This window comes from Plecotus auritus, assembly GCF_963455305.1.
Source record: "Plecotus auritus genome assembly, chromosome: 11".
NCBI lineage: Eukaryota > Metazoa > Chordata > Mammalia > Chiroptera > Vespertilionidae > Plecotus > Plecotus auritus.
In genome coordinates this window covers 37,318,614-37,346,519 of record NC_137777.1, presented here as the reverse complement: position 1 = coordinate 37,346,519, position 27,906 = coordinate 37,318,614, and the positions used below count along the sequence as shown (strand labels likewise).

The window sequence follows — 27,906 nt, the reverse complement described above, 5'->3', positions numbered from 1 at the left end:
GAAATTGAAAGTGCAATCTAATCAGTTTCATTCCAAATGTATAATTCATCAGTGAATGGGATCCAGTGAATGGTAATTGCTCCCTTGTTATCATAGTGCAGGACGCTATGCTGGGGGTTGTGAGGGATTCAGAGATGGTGATAATGATGATAATAGTAACTAACATGTAACTGGATTATTTCATTGAAAACCTACAAAAGTATAAGGTTGGTACTTCCACATCCTGATTTTGCAGAGGAGGAATCTACACCTTCTGATAGTGAGGATAGTCTGGCAGAATGTTCATGGTTTCTGGAGCAATCAGGAAAGCTGTGTCCAGCTCACCAAAGGGCCTGGAAGGAGCAGGAGCAGAGCAGCTGGGGATGAATCTTGACAGTGGCAGTGAGTTTAGAATGCATCAGAGAGCTTTGCTTCAGGAGTTGACAGTCTCATTCCAGGGAACTGCTGCCTGCTGTACTCCCTTATCAATCTGCACCAGATGGTGTGTGTGTTAAAGCTCAAGAAAAAAAAAAAATGGAGTGATGGCTTTAAACAAGGAACTACCAATAGGCACGTTCATTAATGAGGCCCAGCGTGTAGTTCAGTGTCAAGGACAATATCTATTTGATTAAACAGAACTCTGAATGAGACCTGTGTTACTGAAAAAATATTGACTGAGTCTTCTCTCCTGCTAGGAAACGTAATATGTATTTCACAGATGTGAAATTTAAGCACCTCGATGCTTACTCACAGTAAACAATTGCTGTAATAAACCAAGGAGGCTTCAGGTCCAACAGATGTGTTTATTTGACAAAATGTCTATAAACAAAACCTTGATCCTTGACTTTGCCAATAGTTATTCCCTTTTCACATTAGCCCAAGATGTCTCTTATGTTAAGTAGCTAAAAAAGATAGAAGAGAAAAACTTTTGCTCAAGACAAAGTTCTTTCAGTAGTGTTTCCAATATAAACAGTGATTGTTCTGCAAATTGTTATTTGAATGTGGCTAACCAGCCTACAAATTGTAGAGTGCACAGAAGCCAAACTAGTTCTCATTCCTTTTTATTTGGCTTTTTAGTAGTAGTAAGACTAGACTAAAAATATATCTTTATCTTAACTCTAATTAAGCCCCCTTTCAAATGAAGCTTCACTCAGCCCAAGTAATGGACAAATATTTGAGAGAAGGAAATGCTAAGGATGCCCTCTAGAAATTAATAACTGTCCTTATATCACACTTGGTAATTTCCCAAGTATTTTCACATGTATACATTGTTTGGTACTCAATGCCCATTTTAAGAAAGAGATAACTGACTAAGTGTTGTCATGTGACTTCCCTAAGCATGAACATGGATAATGAGAAGTAAAAGCTGGAACGGGAGTCCAATCTAAGTGTTCTGCCTGCAAATCCTGTTCTTTTATATCCTTGTTAAATAAAAAGGCTGAATTGAGCAATAGAATTGTATATGACAAAGAGAATCCTATCTTATTCGTGTACATGGCCAAACAGCCCCAACAATGGTCACAGACCTAGGGAGCAGGGAAGTCCTGTCTGCCTTCTGGGCCCACTGCACCATGCAGACCATGGCCCTGCACCAATTTCTAGTGTCCACAGATCTTCTCAGTGGTGCATTTCAACCTAGTTGTCAGATGACAGTGACCTTGTGCCTTTATTATAGATATACATTCTCCCTCATTTTATCAGTTTTCATGTTCAGATGAACCATTGGGGCCACTAAATAGTAGTCAATTCTTTAGCAGTGCTTTTGTTCTTCAAGACCTTTTTCTATCTTGTGTAATAAGTGGGTGCTTTGTTGCTGACAACTCGCTATTGGAAAGAACAGTCTTGCTCTCTGCTGAATTCCACTGGCTGGTCCCCAGAGCCACATGGCTAACACTGAGCCGCCTCTCCCAGGGGAAGAAGGTGGACAGGCCCCTTTCCAAGTGAGTCGCATAGTAGGGTGCAGATTCTTCTACAACTGCACACACAAGAGTTCTGGACATACAGAATTAGATGGGCTCTGATGCTAGTGGTGTCTCATCCCTGCTGCCCAGGGGGCACCTGTCCACAGGCCTCAGAGCTCCAAAGCCAAGCCCAGTCTCCCCTTCCCAGGGCCCTCACCACTGTTGAGATTCCCGTAGATATTCCCAACTGCTCTACTTCTGCTCCTTCCAGATTCTTTGATGAATGTACAGTTTTCCTTAATTCTCCAGAAACCATGAACATTCTGTGGAACTCTCCTCACGGTCAGAGTGTGTTGGAAGGAGCTGGTCCATGACCACAGACACACAGCCTGGTCAGCTGGCCACCATCACCAGAGCCCCAGCACTGCCCATAATAACCATTAGGACCTATGCATTCTCTTGACCTTCATTTGCTCAGGGCCAGGCCTCACTTCCAGACACTAAGTAGAATAATCTCATGGAACCAATTTACTAGTAAAATGGCCCTGGGAGTAACAAGCTGGATCCTAACACAAAGTAGCTCTTACCTTGGACACAGTCCAAATCTTCCCACAGAGCCGACCAGAACTAGAAAGTCTCAGGGTGGAGTGAGAGGATGAGTGACAAGAGCTTCCCCACAGAGGAAGCTGCAACCTTGCCCAGCACCTTTCTATGGGTCTCCCAGCTCCAGGCCCCAGAGCTTGGACATCCAAGTGGTCTCAATAGCCTTCTCTGTAACTTTCTTATATGCCTGAGCAAAATACATAGTCCAACGAACAAATATTCAATTCAGTATTGGTTCTCACATTAAAAAAAAGAAAAAGAAAATACTGATTCCCAGGATTTCAAGTTTAAAGCAAGGTAGTCAGCTATTCAGTAGGTCTGCATTGCCCTCTGGTGTTCAAAAAGAAATGAACTGTAAACAGGAGTTTCAACTTGGAAATACTCCTTACCCCAAATCACCCTCTAGTGTCCCTGACACCTCCCTCTCTCAGCCACCTGAGATTCCAAGAATTGCCAAGAAAAACACTCACTGAAACATTAGGGTAGGGCAAGCTTTGCCTAGAAGGGGCTCCGCCCTCTTGTTGCATTCTTCTGAAGCTGAAGTTTTGCAATAGTGTCGAGTCAGTGGGGGATATAAAATATAACCTTACAAAAATCTCTTTTGAAGCTTTTATTTGAAAAGAAACTTTGGGCAATTGTTGAGCTTCTAAGGTCTCAGACCCATTCACTCATTGGCTGGGCAGGACAAGACCCGAGAGATCTAAGCAGCAAATTCACAAATAGTAATGAATGTTCGTTAGCTTCTGTTGGAGGCAGGCAAAGGCCAAAAGATGTCCCCTCTCTCTGGGTACATTCAGAGGTCCCAAAACAACAGGTCTTCATCGGGTTTTCTCTGGCCAGCAGGCTGGAGAAAGTATTTTATTTAAAGGCAGACACACATTCCAGTCTGAAATGGTTCCCCTGGCATCCCACTCAGCAACCTTGACCCATGAGGCAGCTGAGTTTATAACCTCTGGCCACCACCTAGAAGAGGAGGCCACATGTCTACACTTAAAAGCATAACCCACACTACAAGGCAGCCTACAGGAAGGGTCAGACGATATAGATTATAGAATATCCGAGCTAGAGGAGGTAGGAGGGAAGGTTTCTGGGAGCCAGAGCTCAGGGAACAGGGAGCTCCCCCTTACAGTTCACATTGGGGAACTTCCACTTGCCTCATGCCCAAATTTGACACTGGCATGACAGGATATCGGTTTCCTAGCACTGCTGTAACAAGGTGGCACGAACCGGGCGACGTAAAACAGCTGAAGTGGATTCTCTCTCAGTTCTGGGGGTTGAAGTCTAAAATCAAGGTGTCAGCAGGGTTGGTTCCTCTGGCAGCTCGGAGGGAGACTCTGATTCATGACTTCCTCTTGGCTTCTGGGATTGCTGCAATCCTTGGCGTATGTACCTCAGTCTCTGCCTCCATCACCATGGCATTCCCCCTGCATCTGTGTCTTCACATGGTGTCCTTCCTCTGTCTCCTCTTCTTACAAAGACACCAGTCATATTGGCTTAAGGGCCCACCCTACTACAGTGCAACCTCATCTAAATTTACACCTGAGTAACATCTGCAAAAGTCCTTTTCCAAATAAGGTCACATTCACAGGTACCAAGGGTTAGGATTACCACTGTTGGTGACACAATTAAACTCACAACAACAGGACTGCAAAGTCAGGCAGAGGTTATATTTAGGCCTATTCAGTTGTGTGCTGGGAAATGTTTAACCACCAGATTTCCAGGGGAGGAAAGGCCCTAGTTTGAAGATTTTCATGCTCTAACTATTTCTTCCCAGGCTTATTTCAAGCTACTAACATGACACCTAGCTTGCAAAATTCCAGAAAATTTAACAATGTGTGGCCCTCATCCACTGGTACTAACTGGCATGCCATTGGGCCTGTTATATTAAAAATATCAATGACTAAAATGAGTTACCTATTAAAATTTTTATATATTTGCATATTGAGGCCAAAATGCCCCTATAACTTTTGATCATATATATGTAAAATTACTTATTTTTTATGTGATTCTTATCAAATTTTAAATCTGAGCATGCCTCTGGGCCTTTCTGTTTTCTGGGCCACTCTTGCCCTGAAGCAGCATCAGCATTATGCTCCTCTCAACTTTTACAGACACTCAGCTAACCCCCCACCTTCGATGTTCCTCCATCCACCTCCATCCACAGGTTCCTTGTCCTCCCTGTAGCTATCCCCAAGTCTGATAACTCACCCATATTCTCTCAGGGCCCTAGCACTCAGCTCTCATTCTCTTAATTCCAACTCCTGTCACCAACCTGGGGCCCTTCAACTCCCGGGTGCTCCTCCCAGCCAGTACCCCCTCCCTCACGGCTCCTTGTCCTACTCAGATATCTAGATGTCCTCCAGCTCTCAAACTTTCAACCCCAGCCTCATACCCACCATTGCCTACTTCCTCAGCTAACTCCATTGCACACGTGGCATTTACATCTCACTAACACTTGTCAGCTCCCCAAATCTATCAGCTGCGCCCCTTTCTTCAACCCTTTCCCTGTTGACGCCAGGGTCACCATTGTAACCATTCCCTTGTCAATACCCCTAATTCCTTTCACCACCCCAGCCAACATTCACTTGTACATCTACTGGTGTGGTGAATGTTGCCACCACAGACCCATGGTCTCCAGTCCCAGCTGCAACTCAGCCTTGTGGCTTTCTGTGTGTCTCAGGAGGACCTTAGTTCTTTTACCATTCTCCACCAATCTTGTGCCTCACTTTCAGCCAAAGACATTACTAGTATGTCCTACATCACAGGAAAAAATACAGAGCACTCTAATGTTAACAATGTGTTTTCACATAGGTTTGTTTGGCCTATACAACAACTGGGACAGGTAGACAGAGAAAGTGTTGTTATTCCCATTTTACAAACCAAGAAACTGAGGCTCAGAGAGTTTCATGTCAACATCAGACAGTTACTAACAGAGCCTGGGTAGGAACATACATCTCCCAATTCCAGGAATCTCAGGTCAAGCAATAAAGTGGATGCTTTGTCCAAAGGCACCAACAAGTCCTTGGCAGCCAGAACTAACACCTGTGTCTCTGGGTATCTTCCAAATTCTTTATCCACCTCTAGAGTGTGCTGCCTTCTCAACAATGGTCTTATTGCTCTCAAAGTACCTGAAAGTCACTTACCCTTTATGTTTAAAAAATTAAGAAGTAGAATAATCTTGAAAGCAGTAAGAAGTTTTACCTTCCTTTCTTTTGAAACTTGCCACCAGTGATTGTTTCCCTGTGTAAATTTTTATCCGATAGAGTGTTCTCAAAGCCTTGGCTGAAATAAGGCCCATTCACCCTTAGCTCCTGTCACCTGGTTCACAGGCTCTGGAAACAACACCAGAGAGAGGAGACAGAAGGAGCCAAACTAGGGGTCTGACCTGGAAACATCATCCCACAGATCCTTAATGCACTCCCGTTTGCTTACAAAAGTGCCATGGAGAATCCACTGGGTGGTGGAGTCTGGGTAGGAACATAGATCTCACAATCCCAGGAATCTCAGGTCAAGCAATAAAGTGGATGCTTTGTCCAAGGGAACTTAAAGATGAACTGATTTTCTAGAAATACATGATACATGCCAAAGCCACTTCCATTGGGAATGGGGGCCATAGTGAGTCACTCGTGGTAGTTCCAGACAGATAGGAATCTCAGCTCCTTCCCCAGCCTTCTGGTGAAGCATGCAGACCAAAGGGAATCTGCTTCTGTTCATAGAAAATGACTTCCTATCCCAATTTCTCTACCAATACTTTACTTTGTGCTGCACCTACATCATTGTACATCACTGTATGTGCGGCAGATGTGAAAGAGGTGCTGACCTTCCTTGTCATTTGGTGCAGTCTGCCCCTCAAGCACTGCCTTGGAGACATGCTGTCCTTGAGCCTTCCTCCACCCAGTGTCAAACCTGAGGCTGCCCAACCCCCACTCCATCAGAATTGATATCTATAGGGTACACCAGGGGGTCCTGGGAAATGGATTACTTGACTTTTAACTGTGAACTTAAATAAGACACACCCTCCTGAGTCTCAGATTCCTCCTCTTTGAGACAAAAGGTTTGCTGTGGCCAAAGCTAACTCAGCAATAGTGGAAAGACTGCTTAGATTGTCACAAGCAGACTCCCAGGAAGCACCCCAGAGAGTGCTGTAGGAAGAGGGTAAGAGGAGTCTCCTTGAAATAAGATTGATCTCGGGACTTACAGTGCGTTTGAGTTTTCAACTGGACAGCATTTCCAGAAAGGGCTATTGGGGATGGATAGTGAGGAGCAGTGACCTGTCAGGCATGAGGAGCAAACCAAGTGAAGGGAAAGCCCGGGCCTGTTTCTTGGGTGAATCAGCAGACAGCACACACCTGCAGAATTATTGATTCATGCACATTTTAAACTGGCTTTATGGGAAGATTTGGGGGAGGGATGGAACAGGATTAGTCTGCCCCATGGAGACATTTAAAGGAATATGGGGTGTTCCTGGTGGCTCATCCCTGGCTAAGAGGGATGTCTCACAGTACCCACCCTTGAGAGCCCATGGTGGCTCTCTTATCCTGCCCCGCCCACAACAGAGTGGGGTGGTGGGAAGAACATAGGGTCATTGTGAACAGTAAGTGATCATCTTTGCAAAGCATAAGCACATAGCTTTCAATAAAGGGTAGGAACTATTAATATTCTATGGATTGCCTCAAAGGCAAAGGAAAGCAGAACCTTCCTAGTAGCTCTAAGTTGCACTCAAGTCCAATATGTTCATACAAGTGACGATAAAAATGAGCCCCCTTCCCCACTACTGCCATTGAGCTTTGACCAACAGATAATGCCTTCAGACCTGTCCCACCTCAAGCATGGAGCCTCAGGATCTGTGGGGATAACAGCACCAGTGCAGAGAGGCAGTGATTACACAGATGAAGAATGCCAGATGAAGTCGTTTAAACCTAGACTAGAATCCTGGTTCTGCCATTTACTAGCTGTGCTGCAAGTTATTTCAACTCTCTAAACCTTGGTTTCTCATCTCTAAAATATACAAACACTTGTTAAATAAATATCTAGAGAAATGGGAATAAAAGTACTTTCCACATGGGTCTTTGTGGCAATTAGAGATTATTACTAGGCCTGTTGGTGATATTGGTGTGATGGTTCATGTTATGTGTCCACTTGACTAGGCATGGAGTGCCTAGATATTTGGTCAAACATTATTCTGGGTGTGTCTGTAAAGGTGTTTTAGGATGAGATAAACATTTGAATTAGGAGACTGAATAAAGCAGATTACTCTCCACCTAATCAGTTGATGGCCTGAATAAAACAAAAAAACCAACCCTACTGCAAGTAGTTATACACCACTTACCAATGGGGATACGTTCAGAGAAATGCATCATTATGTGTTTTTCTCATTATGCAAACATCATACAGAGTATAACATAAACCTGTATCTCCCTGAGGCATGGTGGAAGAGAGCAGAAGTGACAGGGAAGGACAGAGCACTTCTACTGTGATTGGTCAGTCTGGAGATGTACTACTTCCTGATGACATGAAGGGCCTTAAATTGATTTATATGGAAAGGAAATATGCAATAAAAAGAAACTGTATGTTCATTGACTTTGTTCCAGGTGGGAAAAGAACATAAGGCCCTAGGGAATATTTTCTCTTTTTGTACAGACTTCAAGACAGGAAAATAAAGGAAGCTAGCTGGGGATGCTGTCAAAGAACACAATTTGGTTTTCTCCTGATGACCTTGGCTACCAGACAATAGACACCTTGCAAGGAATGCCATGAGGCCTTTGAGATCCATCAATGACTTGGCAGGCAGGAGATTTATCTCCTAATCAAGGCTTTCAGCGAAAATCTGAGTTGGGGAGAAAGGATAGGCCCAAACTATGAAAGGTAATAGAAGATAAAATGTCCAACAATTCTTAGAAAAAGACAGTAGGAAGACTATCAGGAACAATACTTACAGGAACAGATGTCTGTTCACCAAAGTCTGTTGAACACCTAGGAACCCTGGTGACTTTAACAAATGAGATTCAGGCCTCATATCAACTGACACGTCCTCAGAAAGCAAAGCATCTGAGGAGCTCTTGATCAGCCTTATTGAAAGTTCCATCTCTGAGAAGCAGGAAAAATCTGAGCTTAGTTCTTACTTGCAAAGAACTAGTCACTGATTGGCAGTGAGCTGTGACATTTTAGAATTTAGAACACCCTTGGTGTGGCTGGAAAAGTACAGGACTTTCAAAGCACATTTTACAAATTTAGAGAAGAGATTGGTGGAATATGAATCTGATAAGCCAAATACCTGCCACCATCACAGATGACTCCCAGGTAGAAGAAAAGTGGTAGGATGTGCTAAATTCTTGTGGCTGCAGGGGGAGTCCTCTTACTGCTGATCTGAAAAGAGATTTGTGTGAAAAGGTGGAAGGAGAAAGTCACCCTGAGTGAGACCATGAGTGGTTTAAAGCAGCAAGCACATCAAGAGCTGAGGAGAGGGGGCAGGAATGAGGACAGACAAGAGACTTTAAAACCATGTTTGACTTAAATATTCATCAATAGGGGGCTTGTGAGACAACTGTCTGTGTATATTCATGGTAGACATCAAAGGTAATGAAATAGATGTACATGAGCTGATATAAAATGGCTTAATACAGTTTCACAGTTAAAAAATAACAAGGCATACGAGTGTGTATAGTAACCTCATAAAAAAGAAAGTGGATACACACAGACAGAGAGAGCGTGTACATAATACATGTTCTCACATTTTTGTGTACGTAGAAAATTTCTGGAGAGTATATAAAATGCAAAGTTCCAGGGAAGAAAAAGCCCAGGACTGGGATGCATTGTTTCTCAGAGCATAACATTTTATACTACTTAAATTTTTTTTAATACATGCCCATACAACTCTTCAATTAAAATACTTCTCTTTTATTAAACTACTAGAGGCCCAGTGCATGAAAATTCGTGCACTCGGGGGGGTCCCTCAGCCCAGCCTGCACCCTCTCACAATCTGGGACCCCGTGGGTAGGGTCCCTAGGCCTGATCTGAGATCAGGATCTATTGTGGCTTTCCTTCCCCAGGCTTCAGGCAGCTGGCCCCACCCCCCGCCACTGCCACTGCTTGCCATCTGTGCAGCACTGCCCCCCCCTCCCCTGCCACCAGTGGTCTCCCTCTGCAGGTGACAGGCTGGGGTGCAATGGCTTGGCTGGCCTGGGCCCCCCTCTTTCTTTGCTGGGGGGCAGGGCCAGCCCTGCGAGAGGCTGTCTGCCTACCTGATCACGCCTAATCACTCTGCCTGCCTGCCTGATTGCCCCTAACCACTTGCTTGGGGGTGGGGCCAGCCTGGTGAGGGGCCGTCTGCCTACCTGATCACCCCTAACTGCTTGCCTGCCTACCTGATCACCCCTAACCACTGGCCTGGGTACCTGATCACCCCTTATCACTCTGCCTGCCTGCCTGATTGCCCCTTACTGCTTGCTTGGGGGCAGGGCCAGCACTGACTTCCTGTTGGTCAGCCTCCAGTTGTTACTGGTCATTACGACCCAGGGTTTTTATATATTAGGATGCTTGGGGCAGGATCACCAGTGCTGGGAGGGGCCCTCTACTTTGAGCAGCTGTGCCCTGTCAGCATTTAACACCCACCTTATCCCATCACTTTGGCATCCATCTGAGACCAGTCTTCTCCTTGCAGCCATTCTCCACACCACTTCCAGTTTGCACTTTCAAAAATTAGATTTACCTAAGCCAAGAAGTCCTTGTTGCCTCCTGTTTCCTATCAGTCCAAGTCCAGTTTCCTAAGCTGCAATTAGTGGGAAGTGATATGGCATCTATACAGTATCATTTCTGTGCCCAGCCAGAAATATGTCTATCTTCATTTCTTCTCTGTTTGACCCATGCCTGGTCCATCAACCAGGCCAAATCAACTCTCCTTTCTAAAGCCCTCTAACTTCTATTGCCTTCCTTTCTCCCCTCCCCGCCCCGCCCCCCGCCCCCTACCGTAACTACCTTAGACCAAGATCATCATTTCTTTGGTTTACACTGCCTGCCTCCTTCTCCCATTTTTCTCCACTTCCATCTGTTCTCCATACACTACATTCTCTTAAAATGCAAATAGTATCCTGCTACTCCCCTGAGTATAACTCTTTAAAGCTGTCCATGGATCTTGAGCTAAAATCCCAGCAACTTATCAGGGCCAGCTTCTGCCTCTTTCTCTGTGCCATCTCTTTCCAATTCCTTCCACTCTACACTATTCTAGCTTTGCTTTTGTTGGTTCCTTCAACACACCATCTTTCCTCCAAGTCTTTGCACCTGCTATTCTTCTACCTCCTTCTCTCTGGTCTTCCAAACCCACCTGGCTCACTCCTTCAGCCACTCTGGTGTAGCTCAGTGTTTGAGTGTCGACCTATGAACCAGGAGGTCATGGTTCAATTCCCTGAAAGGGCACATGCCTGGGTTGTGGGCTCAATCCCCCATTGGGGGCATGCAGGAGGCAGCTGATCAATGATTTTCTCTCATCATTGATGTTTCTATCTCTCTCCCTCTCCCTTCCTCTCTAAAATCAATTATATATATATATATTAAAAGGGTCATAAATAATAAGAATGTCATGAGAAAATCATAAATAATGGATGAGGAAAGCTATCTTCCCTTTGAAGAGGAATCATGCAGGAATTCAACTCTTGCATGAGTAAGACCATAGAGGCAAGAAAGTGCTGGGCAGGCAAGAGAGTGGAAAGTGGAGGGACCTATCTGGTCAATAAGCAAGAGAAGACTGGAAGAATGAGAGGCAGAGGGGAGGAGTGGCCAAGCAAAGCTGGAGAAGGTGAAAGAACTCAAAAGCCAATATAAGTAGTTCAGTCCTCATTTTTCAAACAATGGGAAAACTGATTTTGAACTGGCGAGTGACAATGTCTAGTACTTATTTTAGAAGGATGAGATCAACAGAGTGAAGTGGAATGCAGTTGGGGAGCTGATGAGAGCCTGGCCCAGGGCAGCAGCAGCAGCATGCAGAACTGGCAGGGAGCAATGGATTCAAAAGAAATGTGGATATATAAAGCCCTGGGCTTGATGAGCAAATGCAGAGGAGAGACCCTGGGATCAGAGATGAGTCGTGATTCTAGCTAGAATAACTGTGAACATGCTGAGGTCATTGGCTGAGAGTAGAGTCCAAAGAAAGAGCAGGTTGCAGGAAGAGAATTAATTAGGTGTGGAACATGTTGACTTTAGGGTATCAGGTCAGGAAGCCCATGACCATAATTAAAATCAGAAACCACCTGTTAGAGTTAGCCTCATCCTTCCTCGTGTTTCCATGACTCCTGTTTTCCACATCCCAAAGAAGCCATGTGAATTGTTTGCCTTGCGTGCAAAGAAGGGGTTGTAAAAGCACAGGGATGATGGACATAAGGTCTGTGAGTGGGAGAAGACCTGTTGCACTAGAACTTGTTTTTTCTCCCCATGCTGGTGTCAGTCACTATTCTGTTTCTCTTCTTTCAAGAGTCCTCTCAAGTCCCAACTCTGCCACGATGAGCACCCTGAGCACTTGAGACAGTTTCGCCTCTGCTGGGCCCTGAGCCCTGGGATACTTTGAAATCCACAGTGCAAACATTTTTCAGTAGTTGTGCAGTTCTTTCTTTGCTTTTGAATTATTCACAGGTGTATTTCTTGTGTGCCTAACTAAATTCTTAGGGAGCCCAATTGATGCCACACATTTCATTTTGTTGTTGTCAGAGTGTGTGGTCCATATTATGTTTTCAAAGAATATAAATGAGATTGAAACTGACACTGAATTCATTTGGGGGAAGAGACAGAGTCAGGAAAGTAACTTCTTTGAAAGAACAGAGAACAACAGGGGGTAATGTGTTGGTTAGAGGAGTGAGATGGTATCAGTTTCTAACATATAAAGGAACGTATTCTAACATAAAAAGTGCTTTCTACCTCTTCTAATAATGATGACTTTAAAGCATTTTAAATATGCTTGAAAGGAGGAGAATACTGGCATTCTAATTACCAAGTGAGTTGTCTTCTCAACTGGCTAAAAAGTCTGTTTTCCTGGGACCACCTTTTGTTGATAAGCAATATTGATAAAATAAAGAACTTGTCATTTACCATTAATTATACTCAGTTGTCTTAAACAGTGCTCAAATGGCAAGACTGAGGGTTGTCTTCCATTTCTTTTTAGTGCTTCCTTTTAGTTAGAGGTCCACTTGTGTGGCCTTCGTGATGTTTGGGCATAATTCCTGGCAGAAGAGGTGGGACAAGCCCAGGTGTTGCCGGTGGCCCGACTGTGGATTTGTCATGATGTCTGTGGGGGAGGTAGGGTGAAGAGGAAGGAAGCTGGTTTTGTGTTGTCGATTGACAAATACCAATAGGCCTATGAATATCACATAGAGATCTCTCCAGCTGTCCTGCCACCAGTTTCGGGCACTCTACCATCAACATCACTATTTAATATGGAACACCCTCCTCTCCCCCCACCTCCATTAGGATCACCCTTCACTCTGTTCAGAGGCATTGAAAGAATGGGACCTACGACTCAGCTTTCAAAAGAGGAATGGCAGAGGAAGTGACTCAAAAGTAAATCCGAGTCTACTCTCAGGAGCAGCATGAAGCACGCCTCTGGAGGTTGGCAAAGACAAAGGGAAAAGGCACTAGAGTATCTGCTTCACGATCCTGCCAAGGGCTCCATTCCTGCTCCTTTTAGTGCACTCTGTCCTCTGAGGTTCCCCAGGCGCAGGGTAAACAGCAGGAGAGCTCCGTCTCAGCCCTGGTAGCGTGTTGGCTCTGGATCACATTCCTTTCCAGACTTCACAGGCCTTGGGTTACAAAGGCCTCATTGCACAATTCTTGGGAGACTGGGCATGGGGGCTGGGCTGGGACAAAGGGGAGTGTCCTGCATGTGTCAGAAATCCAGGTATGGCCAGATGCCAAGACACCCCAGGTGGTGGCAGCAAGAGAAAGAATCAAATATCTCAGGATCTCTGAAGAGGTAGCTTTCTTTTAGTTTTTGTTCTTTCAAAGCTGTTAAATGATACTTGTCAAAATGCATCTTATCAGATAACTTGACAGAAAACATTTCAAAATTTCACTTGCATACCTGTGTTTCAGTTTACTACAGAGATTTAAGAATTCAAAATCCACAATGAAGAATCTGAAACTAAAGCTCATTTTATCCCTCCATTTTTTGCAATCAGCTTTCTCTTGCAGTTTTATGCTGTCGTAAATGCAAAATTACTCAATATATTACACAACTTTTGAAATTAATATGGAAGCTGAAAGATGTTGCTATAGTCCTGTTTAAACCCTTGCCATGATTGAATATCCTTTCCTGTTGGTAATCATTTCATAAATCTCTTTTATTAAAGACAATCTGTGTAGAAAACCAGCAACATATGGAAGATCCTTACAAGATATGCACTTTTTAGTTGGCTAAAAAAAAGTATCTAGTGGCCTACAAAATATTCAGATATTTGGATATATAAATAAGGTCTATCCGTGTATTCAACAATTCTTAATTTCATTTCATTTTCTTTAAGATTTGGGGACCTTAGGCTAATATTAATATATTTGCAATAAATTCAATCAGAGAATGCTCTGAGTATCTCTATCCAGGGAGTGCCCAGGCTCACACTTACGGATTAATTGGAGATGCAAGACATATATTGCTCTACATAAAACAAACCCTGGATACATCTAAGGCAGCTCCTAAATTACCAAGTTAATTCCAAATAAAGTATTAATTTATGGGATAAATCAGGGAATGCTTATATAGGAGACATATTAGGTAATAGGTCAATTACCATGGATGGTATAATGGCCCCATGCCTGCCCCACATATCACAGACTGTACACACATACATGTAAACAAAGTTATCTACCAAAACCAGAAAAGGCAATGCCAAAGGAAGACTATATATTTATTATAAAGCAAAAGCTCATTAATTGTATAAATGCTTCCCCCACCCCCCCACCATCGACTACTTCTATTCAGACCTCAAGTCATAGTAGCCTGTCAGTTTCCCTGGATTTATTTTTATTGCTATATCAGCCTTGTGGATAGGGTCTTGAGTGCCTTTTCCTGACCTTAATCAAAGTTTAGAACTGTGGAGACTATGTGGAGGCTAGGAGAGCTTTGGTGAATAGTGTCTGAATTTACCAATAACCACATCAAGGAGACAAAGTGAGGGTTCCTTCCTCATCTTAGAAAATTCTAACTTGGAAATTAAAATAACTAAAATACAAATCAGAAACTTCATTCAGCATGAATTCAGAGCAGGGAGAATTGGAAAGGCCGCCAGGTGGACAGTGAGAGGACTTAAGCTTTAGTCTCCAAGCCAGTTCTAGTCAGCTCAATGATCTGTGGAGACACTTAACCTCTCTGTATTGGTTCCTCTTCTGGAAATGAGGATGTTGGAATGGATGATTTCTTAGTTCTCCTGCAACTCTAAACTTCTGTGATACATGACTAACACAATGGTCAGAGAACATTATAGTCAACACATATAAATGTAGATGAGTTAGGACATTCTGCATTTTATTATTTTAGGGTAAACCTAAACTTAGTTTTTAATGACTTATAAAAGAAAAGTCTAAAACCTGGACCAATGAGGTTTTAATTTTCAAGGACTTAAGAGGTTTGATCATAATCTAATTGTGAAAATCATGGAGGTTTTTCTAGCTAGAAGTTGACTATGTGCTAGAGTTAGTGTGCAAGTACATTTTGTTTTTATCCAGACCTCTGGATTTATTTACGTGCTTTGGGTTATTCTACTTTTATAGTGTAAGAGTATTGGCCTTACTCTTGAGATATATTTACTCCTGATGTGCTAGAGGCCAAAGAGTGTTAAAACTGTGTCCTTTGGGTAGAGATTAGGTGCCCCTCCATTGTCCATTGCTGCTGAGGTCCCCTGTGGATAACTAATCTACCTGTCAGAACATTGGACTGCTGCTTCCACTGAAGGAGTGTGGCAATAAACTCAGATCTTGCAAGCAAATCTGAGCGTGCTTCCTGAGCCTTGTACTGGGCTTTGGGGTCGCAGTGTGCTGAGACCCGAGGGAGGCCAGTGGAGATGAGTCAGGGCCTGGCACCCACCCCGCGCTCCGCCCTACTGGTAAACAGAACAGCTATTTGCCGTCACTTGGAGCCTCTCAGGACTCTAAGACTCCAGGAAGAAACAAATACTTTAGACGCCAAAACCCCAAGGCAAGGTAAAGAAAACAGAACTGTCCACATCCCCAGCGATGATTTCACTGGTGTAAGTTTCTTATAGGAGGAGGAGCTGGAGTTGGTTCCAGCTGCACTGTTTTATTACTTCTCAACCATAAGGCCCTTCTCTTTCACTGTTTATAGGGGGTGGCCTTTTGCCTTTTATGCCTTGAAATTTCAAAACCAGACTTTTGAATCAATCTCAGTTGCTAACCCTTAATAAATTTTGTTTCCTTCTTTTATTACTTTTGTTTGTATTTTTTGGTACTGTCTTCTATTAGAACACTTCTTTTAGTTAACTTATTTTTTGTTTAGTTTATTCTTCTCTGTCATTCTGGGGAGAATTATTAAAAGAAAATCATACTGATAAAGGAATAAACATCACTAAGCAATAAATATGGACTACTTTAGAAAGCAACTTTACACTAATCTCTTTAGATGCCAGTGCCTTTTGCATTTTCCCAGTGGTTGGGGAGAGGACATAAAGGGCTAACAGTCTTGGAAATGTCTTTGTGGTCTGGCATCATGACAAGAAGTCTGGCTGTTAGAAGGACATGTCCCAGCTCTGCTTCTGGTGGGACTGCCTTTGACCTTTGGCCTGCTTATGTGGAATGTTTACATTACCCTAAGTATCTGGTGCACAATCTCTGTGCATGTACTGTTATTCCTAAACCTAGAGACACACTCACACTGTGGTCCTCTCCTCCTGTTCCTTTAGACACCAGGTATTTCTGTTCTCAGCTTAGCAAACGGCACGTACCTGAACTGGAGGCATGGTTTGCTGATTCCTTCTAACTCTGTCAGGTACAGTTTCACCTCTAATATACCAATAGCTGAACCCCCTGTTGCCGTCTTCTCAGTAGTCAGGTAGAGCCTGGGCTGGATATTGTGATGTCACAGATACAATCCTTGCTCCTCCCAAAGGCCCAGCTGACAGCCTCTGGCTGTTGCACTCCTCTCCCATTCATGGTGGGAGGTTGGAAGGTCAACCTCCTAATTTCTAAACTGACCCCGAGAATTCTAGAATCTTACTGTGGAGACCTGGTGACTAGATTCTGGTTCATCTCCCTTATTTTACAGATGAAGAAATTGAGGCCTCAGGTGGTTAAGTGGCAGAGCTAAATCTAAAACCATTATGCCCTCAGTGTTTGGACCCTTCTTGAACATACTATACATTCACACTGGGCTCAACTCTCTGGGTTTTGTCAACACCAGTTTTCTGGTAGGCAGCTGATGAGATGATTTTTACCTGAACCCACCATTCAAATAATTTGCATTATGGGAAGAGAACAGTCTCAGTGAAAATCTTTAGTTTTTCCAGTGATTTATAGGTGCCAGGAATCTCTATCTCTGGTCCTAGCCCTAACTCAGAAATTCCAAGCCACCAGATCAATTCCACTTTAACAAGTAATGTGACTTCTGCATAACCAATGTTTTCAATGAGATTTGACAAAACAAGTAAGGAACAAAGCTCAAAAGCCCAGGATTAGTGTTGACTAGAGTGCCATATCAGGTTCTAGTATTTGTTGAGCAGGGAATGGGAAGGAACAATCAGTAAAGAAATATTCTCACTGGAATTTAGTTTTCTTCTTTCAGACCCTTCACCTTTTCTAGACACTATCCCCATATGGTATTAAAAATTATCTGCATTGCATGAGATGACTTGTATCTGTCAAGCCAGGGAATTGAGCTTTCAGAATCTCTCAAGAGGGGAACACACATTGCACTTTTATAATGCCAACAACTAACATTTTATATCATGCTTTAGCATTTACAAGCCATATTTACATATATCATTTCATTTAATCACCACAGCTCAGTGAGGTAAACTATTTTTTTAGTGCAATTTTATGTGTGAGAAAATTAGCTTAGAGAGGTTGTGACTTGCACATGATCACAAAGCTAATTAAGTGGAAAGGGTCATATTAACTACAAACCAGATCTCCCAACCAAGCATTTTCCCTACCACAGGGCTTCCCCAGGATGGGAGGAATTGTCATTTGGCCCCAAAACACAATTAAAGTCAATTGCATTAAGCAACCTTTGAGTAACAAAGGAGAAATTATTCCCATGGGTCATAAATACTGTTTTACTGACCTCCTAAATGTCATCATAAAAACTTAGAGAAATAGTTAATGAACACTAATTTCAAAACTTATTAGTATAATCATTGCCCTTATGCTGACAATTCCACATCTGTGAATTCTCCTAAGGGAATTGTCATGGAATAGGAACAATATTTAGCTATAAGACATTCTTTGAAGCATTGTTTATAATAGAAAACAAGTTAAAAGCTCAACATTAGAAGAGTGGTAAAATGAATTATGTTTAACTCACGAGAATAATGTTATAGATGAGGTTTTCTATTAATCATTTATATGCCATCTTTGGAATATTGCCATCTATACCAATATCTACTTAACATTTTCTTTTAAATAAACTTGTACATTTTATTAAACTATTTTTTAAATATATTTTTATTTATTTCAGAGAAGAAAGGAGAGGGAGAGACAGAGAGAGAATCATCAATGATGAGAGAGAATTATTGATTGGCTGCCTCCTGCACACTCCCTATCGGAGCTTGAGCTCAAAACCCAGGCACGGAATGGAACCGTGACCTCCTGGTTCATAGTCTACACTTAACCACTGAGCCACACTGGCTGGGCAACTTATACATTTTATTGAAATAAGAGTATTGAACCCTGGCTGGTGCGACTCTGTTGGTTGGAGCGTCATCTGGTGCACCACAAGGTCAGGGGTCTGATTCCCCATCAGGGCACATACCCAGGCTTTTGGTTGGAACCCTGGTCAGGGAGCATACGGGAGGCAACCAATCAATGTGTCTTTTTCCTCCCTCTCTAAAATCAACAACAATAATAATAAAAGGGTATTAAAAGGTACTTTTTATCACTATACTAGAGGCCCGGTGCACAAAATTCATGCATGGGTAGGGTCCCTAGGGCTGGCCAGTGATCAGGGCCTATCAGGGCCTTCCTTTCAGCTGCTGGCTGCTGGCTGGGGCCTTCCTTCATCCCGCACCACCCCCTGGTGGTCAGTGCACATCGCAGCGAGCAATCAAACTCCCGGTCTCCCAGTTGAACTCCAGAAAGGACAATTTGCATATTAGGCTTTTATATATATATAGATAAGTGGAAATACAGTATAATTACCTTAAGTGTCAGATAACCATAAAAAATAAATATAAAGAAAACAAAGTAATGCTATTAATGCTTTGATTTGGTCCTGATACCTAGCAAAAAACAGGACTGATTTAATCAATTTGCAATTAATGCCCTTTATTTCTCTCACAAACTTTACCTTTCTGCATAAAAAAATCTTTTTTTTCATTACTGATATACTACAGTCTCAATAAGGAAAAGAAATGTGTGTCTGATTCCAAATCTCAGTTTTGTATATTTATACATATCTGTATACTAAATAATTGTCAACTTCCAAAAGTGACTCTTTGATGTACCTTAGAAAAGAACATAGCTGCCCTGGTCCTGTAGCTCAGTTGGCTGGAGCATTGGCTCCATACGCCAAGGTTGTGGTTCAATCTCTGGTCAGGGCACATACAAGAATCAACCAATGAATGCATCTCTCTCTCTCTCTCTCTCTCTCTCTCTCTCTCTCTCTCTCTCTCTCTCTCCCTCTCCCTCAAATCAATATATAAAAAATTAAAGTTTTTTAAAAAAGAGCACAGCTGTCGTATAGACAGTTAGTATAGGAGAATCTATATTAACCCACCCTGATTTTCGCTAATGGTTCTCAGGAACTGTGCACTGCCTAGGAAGCATTCAGAAACTTGTGGGTGTTTTTGGTTCTTGCAATAATGGAGGCGGGGGTGGAGGTACTAATGGCTTTGCTGGACAGGGGCCAGAGATAGTAGACAGCCTTTGATGCCAGGCATGGTCCCAAGTGACCAGAAATTAACTAGTAATTCCAAGTGATTTTAAATGTCTTACAGAAAATCCAAGAAGGTGAAAAACCTACTGAGCCAGACCTAAATCCATTTAACATGTAAATGCAAAATTTTTGCACAGCTTTAATATATGCAGATTTTTCTAGAAATTCAACTGCTTTGTACATCAGGGAAAACCATACTTTATTTTGTTCAGAACTTTATCAAAAATTGTCCATTGTTGATTTTGGAAAATCAACATTACCAATGGCCATGCTGCTGGCAGTATTTGAGTTACCATGAAAGTCACCTGTACTTACAGCTTCACATTCTCGACAAATAGCCCATTGTGTCCTCCATGGTAGTCAAGCCCAAGCATTTAACTCATTGAAATGCATATTCTTTTATATAAATTATTTTCTTTTGTTTCTCCTTTTGTCCATTAGACTAGTTTTTATTAAATTATGTACAGGCCATCTATGACAAGCGAAATTAAAACTTAGTCATTAAAAGGGAACACTAGGTCTCATAAGGTTGAGCACCACTCAGCAATTCCAAGAAGTTATCTGAGACATTCACAGGCGTGCCTGAGGGTATCACTGTAATCTGCACATTCTTGATAAAGTTGGCTGTCACAATGCTATCTTCTCTAGCCTTGTTACAAGCAAGAGTATCTATAAAATTACAGGTTTGATGTACTAGTTATATTTTTTCAATTACTCAAAAAAGTAACTATTAAAAATGTTTAAAATGTGTTCATGTAACACTAAAAAAAATCAGCTCATGCATCAACTGTGGCACATATCAAATATCATGCTTTAGGAAATAACAAGAGTTTCCGTTTTAATGATATAGAAGAATGACCACAAGATATTAGTGAACAAAAAAGAAAAATTGCAAAAAAGTAGGTATCATTTTTTTAAAAAAATACACATATTGGAGAAATTTTGAAAGATCTACTCCAAAATATTAACAGTGGTCACATCAGAATGGGAGACTATATCAGGAGTATGATTCACTTATTTTGCCTATCTACCTTTTCTAAATGTTTTGCAATAGACATGTATTGTTCTTAAGCTAAGGGCTACTTGAAGTACATATACTTAGGAGATAAAACTGGAGGGAGATATAGAACATTTATGTTCATATATACATCTCTGTAGTGTTTGACTTCTTTAACAAGCATTATTGTTTTTGCTGTTAAAAATCTAATAAAGTGAAAAAACAAAAATATGGAAAGGACTATACTTGTAAATATAATGAATATCAGTTCTTTAGTTGAAACAGAAATACAGGGTGAGTATGTGAAATATAGTTGTAAGTATGTGAAACATAGAATTTATTTTTGTATTATTATTTACTAGAGGCCCAGTACACTGGGAGGGGGGGGTCCCTCAGCCCAGCCTGCACCCTCTCCAATCTGAGACCCCTCAGGGGATGTCCAACTACCGGTTTAGGCCCGATCCCTCCCACAATCCCAGACTGCTAGCTCCCAACTGCTCACCTGCCTGCCTGCCTGATTGCCCCTAACAGCTTCTGCCTGCCAGCCTGATCACCCCCTAACCACTCCCCTGCCAGTCTGATCAATGCCTACTGCTCCCCTACCGGCCCGATTGCCCCCAACTGCCCTCCCCTGATGGCCCAGTCAACCCCAACTGCCCTCCCCTGCTGGCCCGGTTGCCCCCAACTGCCCTCCCATGTCGGCCCAGTCGCCCCTAACTGCCCTCCCCTGCCGGCCTGGTTGCTCCTAACTGCCCTCCCCTACAGACCTGGTCCCCCCCAACTGCCCTCCCCTGCAGGCCCAGTCACCCCCAACTGCCCTCCCTGCTGGCCTGATCCCCCTCAACTGCCTTCCCCTGCAGGCCTGGTCCCCCCAACTGCCCTCCCCTGCTGGCCTGATCGCCCACAACTGTCCTGCCCTGCCAGCCATCTTGTGGCTGTGGGCGCCACCATCTTTGAGGGTGTGGCAGTCAATTAGTATATTCCCTCCTTATTGGCTGTGGGCACCTCCATCTTTGAGGGTGTGACAGTCAATTAGCATATTCTCTCCTTATTGGCTGTGGGTGCCTCCATCTTTGAGGGCGGGGCAATCAATTAGCATATCCCCTCATTAGATAGGATTGTATTATTTTCCATCCAAACAACCGTAAACCTACTTTTGCCTCACCCTGTATAATAATAATAGATTTGTATATTCTAACTAGCTAGATAGCATAGTGTGAGGCCAGTATTCAGGATGCATCTTTCTTTTTATTTATTTGGTATCCAAAAATATTTATTACCATACCTATTCCTCCTACCACACAAAGTGGAAAGACCTATAGAGCAAGCAGAAATTCATTAGAAGAAGCATAAAACAGCCCTAGCTGGTTTGGCTCAGTGGATAGAGCATCGGCCTGCAGACTGAAGGGTCCTGGCCAGGTTCGATTCCAGTTGAGGGCACATGCCCAGGTTTCAGGCTTGATCCCCCATGGGGGATGTGCAGGAGGCAGCCGATCAATGATTCTCTCTCATTATTGATGTTTCTATCTCTCTCTTCCTCTCTGAAATCAATAAAAATATTTTTTAAAAGAAGCATAAAACAAACCAACAATTTCCCTACTTTCATTAATATTTTTACTAGTACCCATGGATTAAAGAAATAATTCCCAAAACTTTTTTTAAAAGTCACCTTGCTTGGAACAGAGCATTCTCATAGCAAGATATTCAAGGATCAAGTTCCCTTTTCCCAAAGTGATTTATCTCCAGCTAGCATCTCATGAAAAAATTAGATTCTCTTGTGTTTTATCTTGGCTGACCATGGACTTAATCCTTTATTTATTTTTGTTTTGTTTTGTTTTGTTTTTTAAATATATTTTATTGATATTTTACAGAGAGGAAGGGAGAGGGACAGAGAGCCAGAAACATCGATGAGAGAGAAACATCGATCAGCTGCCTCCTGCACACCTCCCACTGGGGATGTGCCTGCAACCAAGGTACATGCCCCCGACCGGAATCGAACCCGGGACCCCTCAATCCGCAGGCCGACGCTCTATCCACTGAGCCAAACCGGTTTCGGCTTAATCCTTTATATTCTGCTGATGTATGGATTGCATCATTTCTCCTACAGCAGTGGTCGGCAAACTGCGGCTTGCGAGCCACATGCGGCTCTTTGACCCCTTGAGTGTGGCTTTTCCACAAAATACCACGTGTGGGTACGCACATACAGTGCGATTGAAACTTCGTGCCCATGCGCAGAAGTTGGTTTTCGGCTCTCAAAAAGAAATTTCAGTCATTGTACTGTTGATATTTGGTTCTGTTGACTAATGAGTTTGCCGACCACTGTCCTACAGCATAAGTTTCTGGAATGAAACATGTGCCATACCTGTTGGATGAGGTGGGCAAAGCCTCACAGCTGGATCCCACAGAGGTTTCTGGTCCCTCTGGCAATGGGATGAGGGAATACCACCATATGCAGGCATTCTTAAGGCTAAATGAAAGTTATAGATATTTGGAAGTTAGAGTTCAAAGGCTTCTGCTCAGTTGTGGAAGGGAATTTTGAGGCAGGGGGAGGGGGAATAAAAGTTTTGTCAAACTTAAAGCCAGAAATCTCTCAAATTGTGGTTTACAAACCACCTACACCAGAACCACTCATTTTTCTTTAAAAATAATTAATGTAGGTTCCCACACAAATCCCTGGATTTACTGCCACTGGATTTCATGCTTAAGCAAACCCTGCAGGGGATTTTGCTGCACTGGAAGGTTTGAGAACAATTGCTATAGGACACGGGTTTCCAAACTTCAGAGCAGAACATCAGTGGCTGGAGCGCTTGTTAAAACACAGATTGCTGGCCCACCCTCAAGCTTCTGGTTCTGGGGGTCTGGGAAGGCCCAAGACATAATGTTAAAGATGGGGCTGCTGGTTGAGATCATTGAGAACACCTGCCCTCAGCCCAAGAAACTTGGGAGAATCTAAAAGCATTTCCAAATCCCCAGGAAATGCAGTTTGGGATCCTGTGTCTTCACCTATGAAAAAGTCAGAAAGAAGTTTCATATGAGGGAATTTTGTTCTTACTTTGTCTTTTTATTTTCTTTAATTGGGATTTTATTTCACAAATAGTTTTATTTTCCCACTAAAATACTTGCAATCTATCTATGTCCATCCATTCAGGACTCTCCAAGTTAAACAGAATCACTTTGCCTTTATTTCGTACCTTTTATATGTGAGAATGTTGATGAATGAACACAATTGATGTCTGACTTTTCAAATGACTGCATTAATTTGATTTCAATGACCCACTGAACACGAGTGTTAACATAACAATGGTTACCAGAAGCTAAGGCTATGGGATAGGTAAGGGATATGCACAGACTGTGGGCTAGAGATTTTAATTCAGCCTTAGTGACTGGAGCTGGACTCTTCTCCAAAGGATGTTATGAGATTTCAACATGATCCTGGAAAAGTAAATCTAAATCCAGGCCTTTTTCCAAGACAAACTACTTATGCTTAATAGAAATGTAAGCATTCCTGGAGAATCAGAAGGATATTTGTTGCTAATGTTTGTTCCCATGAGACACACTTCATGTACTCATAAAATGATAGTATTTTCTCAAAACAAAGGTAGTGCTGTATACCCCAGCATAATTCATCTTTAAGTTGCGCTAATGACATTAGTACAAGTAAATATCGGCCAAGCTGCAATAAAGCATTTCTAGCCCAATGAAAGTAGTTTGAGTTGAATGCTTTAAAATTATTGGCTTTGAAAGGTTAAAATAATAAGTGATTACAGATTCAAGAAATACAATGCTCAAGTCATTAGCAAAGATGTTTTATGCTGTATTGTAATTAGTCTCAGGGACTTCTTGGTTTAGATCCTGTAAGGTGATTCCCAGAGGACCGCTTTTGAAATGTGGCTCGTCTCTGAAGAATAGAAAGTTCTATATAGGACCAGTAACACAAACATTTTAGAAAATAAAAACCTATAGATGTTGTATTACATTTGTGTAATTCTGTTTGGATGTGACTGCCTGGTCTTTTGAAAATGCTTTAAAGCAAACGTAAGACATATTGTGAAGATCTACATTCCCAAAGACTCATACTGCTCTAACTTTCCCACCAAGCTACCTTGTCAGAAAATTTTTCTATTTCTTATACCAATGACAGAGGCTGACACAATCATGTTGCAGGAATAATGGAACATATTTATTGAGCTTTGTGGTTAGGTACTTGACATACATTATATTGTCCTCACCACTGTCTTGTGAGTTAATACCATTTGACCTGTAAGGATATAGTTCAGAGAAGTACAGTCCTCCTTGAGCTCTATACTAGTGAGTGAATGAGATAAGATTGAACCTGAGAAATGTTTGACTCCAGAGGTTGTGCTCTCTCTACCCCAGACAGAATGAGCTAAATAACTTATACCTTCCCCTACATCAGAGAAGGTAATATGTTTGGGCTTAAAAACTGGGTGAGGGTTTCTGGGAGGAGTACAAATAAACAAGAGAAAGTGAAAGGTCTGAACAAAGACCATTGGTGTTAACAAGAACATGAAAGCAAGATTTGTTTCAGGTAATCCAAAGTAAGTGGTTACATACATGTACTTTATTTTTTGCAAAGAAACTTCCTAGTTTAACTAAAATTTTGGAACAGAACTATTCCTAGTTTAGTTGAAATTTTATAAATTACATATTAAATGCATTAAAGAAACTAATAAATTATCAAAACATGAAGACAGTCCCTTTGTTGAAAGAAGGGATATTTATATCCTAGCTTACCTCCTTTGTGAAGTTGGAATTTTCACTTCATATTTCATTTACTTCCACAAATGTTGATTGTAAACCTACCATGTGCAAGGCACTATGCCAGGTGCTAGAGACATTGTCCTCAGAGAGCTTAGAGCCTAATGTTGTATAAATAAAATACCAAAAAAATCTCTACTGGAAGGCAGTGTATATGTATCATAAAAGAATTATTATCAAAGTTCTATAAGATATTAAAAGAGAGAGAACTGGCATCCTAATGTGGCAATCAGAGAAAGCTTCATGAAGTGGACAGCATATGAAATGAGTGAAAGGACAGGTACTTTTTGACAAAGCTGATGATGAGAGTGAGAAGTGAGAAGAAATTCTTAGGCACTGCTGGGTTAGAGTTTATTATCCATGATCCTAATCAAGTCACAATGCTAGTGCTACAAAAGGCAGTCAAGCTAGACATTTATTGTAATTTACTCCCAAGGCTTTGAGAAAGCATACGATTAAACCACACACATTATAAGATAGTTAAAATAAAGATTATATGGGAACTCCTGACTTTTTGCTCAATTTTTTATAAACCTAAAATTTATCTTAAAAAATAGTGTATAATTTTAAAAAATAAAGGTAGACTATATTAGACTTCAATTAAACCTTTTTTAAAATTAAGGAAAAGTCATTTTTAACACCTTATTGCCTACCATTGTCACAGGTGGCTTTCATGATCTTATGGGTGATCCAGTCCAATAACTTCAGAGTTCTTCAACTTAACTTTGCTGACTCCAGATCCATCAGGTCTTGTTATATCATCCAGTTCTAAAAATTTTAATTCCAGTTGTTCTGACCATCTCTTCCTGTCCTTCCAAACCCACCATTTCCTATTAAAACTGCTCTTTGAACCTTAGAAAGGACTGCATTCCGTTGACCATACACATTTCCCCTGTTTAGCTAAGATGCCATCATCCTATCAGCCACCCTCTCAGGCACACCTCAGATGCCTCGCTCCATTGTCCTGTTGAGCTCTCCCAGCAACAGCTGAGCCCTGGATAAATCTTTTCCCCTTTCTTTACCCCAAGTAGTTATCACAGCTAAAGAAACTCACAGCACCGTTCAGACTGCTTCTACTACAAATGGTCTCCAACCTCCACTGTGCCCCCATCACAAGGCAGATGTCCCATTGTCCACTGTACATTCTATAAACTTTCTCCAGTCTCCTGAAGCCCTCTCTCTTTCCTGTTTCCCTTTCACTCTTAGCAGGGAGCTTTATCTCCTCTGCAAAAAAACTCTGAAGTTATTAAATACTACCTCTCCCAACTTCAACCCCACAGCACTCTGAATGCATCCACATCTATGCCCTCTCTTAATGCCTTCCTTCAGCTAATACCTCCCTTTCTGCCCTGAGCCCCACTCAATACTGCTAGTTTAAGGATCTTGCTCTTTTAACCATCCACTTTAGCTAATTTCTACCACAGCCTCTCTTCTCAAAATTAAAACAGTTTCAAGTCCTTTCTATTTATAAAAATACAAAACCTCCTTTAACCCCCGACCCTCTGCCAATACAGCTACTTTCAGTTCTCTTTCCTCCTTTTCCAAGCTAAGCTATTGGAAAGAATAATGTACTAAATTTTCTTTCAAGCCACAGTGCCTACCTCCAAAGCAAGACAAGGAGGATCCAAAGTGCCCAGACTTGATAGTATATTATAACCCCTTCATGGCATCACTTCCAAATGCTCTCATGACTTCTTTCAGAGCTACCAAACCACTCGCGTCCCTGCCTCAGAGACTGTTTACAGTATTATCATGTGACTTTTCTCATTCTAATGCCATTGCCAGGACATCTGGAAACAGAGTATGTGCAATTCAGAGTCAGATGGGCCTGGACTCCTGGTTACCCACCAGCTGTGTTTCTGGCATACCTGGGCTTGGGAATCATAAAGATACAAGGTTTTAACAGTTTTCCCTCCTCATGAGATCTGTGTAATCAGCATGTTTCCTTGAAACCACTGAACTCCCAGCTTTTCATTTCTACTAAGCTATCTCTGATTACTTTCCCTTTCACTTTGGAATGGCTCCCCTCTGCATTTTTCCTCTACCTGAAGGAACTCCCAACTGAGTTCAATATACAATTCAAATGCAAACCAAGTCTTAACCATTTCTGGAGTTAAATTCTGAATACAAATCCTCCCCAGTTTCCTCATCTGTACAGTGCTTTTAACTATTAGCTCTATGGATTTAAAGGGGGAAAAGATCACTTATGCTTGGGAGACTCAAGAAAGACTTCATTCAGCAGGTGACCTTTGTGCAAAGCCTTGAAGGATGTGTGATAATTCTTAAGGGCAAGATGGATGCCCTGCATCTGTCTACACTACTGGCATAGAAACCCTGAGCCTACCAGGGTAACCACCTAAGGGTCATGGGCAGAGATGAAACTTTATAAATGTTAAAATTTACAATACTGCCCTGGCCAGTGTGCTCAGTTGGTTGTCACATTCACCGAAAGATCCTATGCACCAGAAGGTCACAGGTTCAATTCCCAGCCAGGGCACATGCCCAGGTTGCAGGGTTAACCCTGGTTGGGGCGCGTGCAAGAGGCAACTGATCAATATTTCTCTCTCACA

The 27,906-nt window shown here is 42.2% G+C and overlaps 1 protein-coding gene across 1 annotated transcript in view; it reads right to left on the bottom strand.

Moving 5' to 3' along the window:
* Nucleotides 1-27,066, bottom strand: part of DNAJC5B (DnaJ heat shock protein family (Hsp40) member C5 beta) — a 71,786-nt gene extending 44,720 nt beyond the window's left edge. The window contains exon 1 of the mRNA XM_080646403.1: nucleotides 26,938-27,066. The gene's annotated coding sequence lies outside the window, so the exon portion shown is untranslated. The remainder of the gene's footprint in view (nucleotides 1-26,937) is intronic.
* Between the last annotated feature and the right edge of the window lie 840 nt (nucleotides 27,067-27,906).